The 2,912-nt window shown below is 54.6% G+C and overlaps 1 pseudogene; it reads left to right on the top strand.

Annotated features, from left to right (window-relative positions):
• Window positions 1-1,034: 1,034 nt before the first annotated feature.
• On the top strand, window positions 1,035-2,686 carry LOC116970306 (annotated as a pseudogene).
• The last annotated feature ends 226 nt before the right edge of the window (window positions 2,687-2,912 follow it).

Here is a 2,912-nt window from a genome sequence, read left to right on the forward strand (position 1 = left end):
ACACTACACTCTGCACGTTGCTCATTTGTTTCGTGTAGCGCTACCAGATATACTGAGGAGTGATGTGATCTGCCTGTATAGTACGCCTAACATTTTTTTTCGCAGCACACGTGATGGTAATCAATCAATAACCATTAATCTCAGACAATGCGATGATAGACCGGGGATCCCGGATTATGAAGTGATTAATGGAGCGAAATTGATGGTTATCTCTTGTATGCGTGGGATTAACATCACATTCGCTGTGATCTGCAGCCACGTTTCCACTGGTAAAGTGGCTAAATTAATACGACCAGTTGATTGCATGGGGTTAGGAAGTCAAATAGTTGGCGCTATGTATCATTTGGAGGCATGTGGTCAGATACTTTAATTTCCAGCTGTAATTGATAGATTGGAATCTGGGAGGTGAAGGCAGACAATAGATTGCGTCACTGAAGGTCCATTGTTCTACGTCACACACTGTGGATTATTCATCAACGAGCGCCTTGGAACCTTCTATGTTTGTTTCCTGTGGCAACCAAGGTCATTGTTCTCATTGCCCAATCGGCGCGCGTTTGGCCAACGCCACCGTTCTATCCCCGGGGGCCGTATAAATACCGGAGCGGCGCCGCATTGCGTCAGTCTCGAGAACCACGCGAGCGGAGCAACATGGTCAGCGCGCGGGAGAATGTCCGCGGGACGCGCGTGTTCCCCCCGGGCGAGGGATCCACGGGGGAGGGAAGCGATTGTCTACAGACACCGGACACGGGAAGGGGAAAGCGCACCCGGGGAATGGGGACGTAGTGGGTAACTGGGAACTGAGAGCGGGAATGAGACGGCGACGGGGGGAGGGAGGGCGCAGGGTAATATTGGGCAGGGAAACGAGGAATGCAATTTCGAGGAATTTGAGGGTTACATTCGGCGAAGGCAGCGTGGAGAGTCTGCGAATTACAATCTTGGGTGGAACTGAGAAGGTGGTCATATTGGGCGGGGGACGGTGAGCGATCAGGGCCAAACTGGCGATGAATAAGTCCAAGTGGTGATCAATAGGAATTATGGAAATCACGCGGCCCGCAGCAGTAAATCAGAAATTACCAACGCTCACCTCTCGCCCTAACATCTCACCACCTGTTTCCCCTCGCCAACAGCGCGAGTGTCTTTCAATCCACAACGGCCAGGCTGGCAACGCTTGCTGGGAGTTGTATTGCCTGGAGCACGGGATCCAACCGGATGGACAGATGCCTAGCGACTCGACCATCGGAGGCGGCGACGATTCGTTTAACACCTTCTTCAGCGAGACCGGTGCGGGCAAGCACGTACCAAGGGCCGTGTTCATCGACCTGGAGCCCACGGTGATCGGTAAGTTGGGAGGTGCAGAGAATGTTGGCCGTTCCCTTAAGTCCTTCCCTTCCGGGGAGGGGGCAGTGTGTGGCAATGGTTAATTCTCTCTCTACCGCCCTACAGATCAGGTGCGGACCGGCATCTACCGCCAGCTCTTCCACCCCGAGCAGCTCATCACCGGCATGGAGGACGCGGCCAATAACTACGCCCGGGGCCACTGCTCCATCGGCAAGGAGATCGTGGACCTGGTCCTGGATCGCATCCGGAAACTGGTAGGTTGCTCAGCGACTGCAAATTACCGACTGCCGCTCCACGTGCTTACAGCGCCAATGTATCCTATTTCCTTCGCTCCATAGATGCTGCTGCACCCGCTGAGTTTCTCCAGCATTTTGTGTACCTTCGATCTTCCAGCATCTGCAGTTCCTTCTTGAACACAATGTATCCGGTTGCACCGGCGCATTCGCGAGTGCTGCGGCCACGATGTTCCCAAATACTCATTGTCACCGCTCTATTTATCACTGAGATACTCACCGAACCATCTCGCTCTGCGCCGGCTGTAGAGAGCACCATGACCCTCTCGTGTCGCTCCTTCCCTTTAAACGTTGGCACAGAATTGAGCTTTTGTCCCTTCTCCACCCTCAGGCCGATCTCTGCACCGGACTGCAGGGGTTCCTCATCTTCCACAGTTTCGGGGGCGGCACCGGCTCGGGCTTCACATCCCTCCTCATGGAGAGACTGTCCGTCGACTACGGCAAGAAATCCAAGCTGGAGTTTTCCGTCTACCCGGCGCCGCAGAGCTCCACCGCAGTGGTCGAGCCCTACAACGCGGTGCTGGTCACCCATTGCACCCTGGAACACTCCGACTGAGCCTTCATGATGGACAACGAGGCCATTTACGACGTGTGTCGGCGGAACCTGGACATCGAGCGCCCCACCTACACCAACCTCAATGATGGCACAGTTAGTGTCGTCTATCACCGCCTCGTTGCGCTCCGACGGCGCTCTCAACGTGGACCTGACTGAGTTCCAAACCAACCTGGTTCCCTACCCGCGCACCCACTTCCCGCTCATCACCTACGCACCCATTATTTCTGCAGAGAAGGCTTACCACGAGGAACTGTCCGTCTCCCAATTGACCAACGCCTGCTTCGAGCCGGCCAACCAGTTGGTGAAGTGCGACCCTCGCCAGGGGAAGTACATGGCGTGCTGTATGCTGTACCGCGGGGACGTGGTGCCCAAGGACGTCAATGCCTCCATCGCCACCATCAAGACAAATCGCTCCATCCAGTTCGTGGACTGGTGCCCGACCGGGTTCAAGGTGAGCGTGACCAACGCTTGCGTTTCCATGCACCCACATGCAGTCTAATTCATCTGCTGGAATAACAACATACATGCCACGACTCAGAATACATCCTTGGCACCATTTGTACTCTGCAAATAAATCAAATCAGCACCCGAAGGACACACACACACACCCCTTCTTCAAGGGTGTGAATATTTTGCAAAGGGTGCAGGAGGGTGTCACCCGGACAGTCCTTGGCCTTGCGGCCTTGTGTTTATGGGAGAGGTTAGATAGTCTGGGGCTTTTTTTA

This window comes from Amblyraja radiata, unplaced genomic scaffold (assembly GCF_010909765.2).
Source record: "Amblyraja radiata isolate CabotCenter1 unplaced genomic scaffold, sAmbRad1.1.pri scaffold_712_ctg1, whole genome shotgun sequence".
NCBI lineage: Eukaryota > Metazoa > Chordata > Chondrichthyes > Rajiformes > Rajidae > Amblyraja > Amblyraja radiata.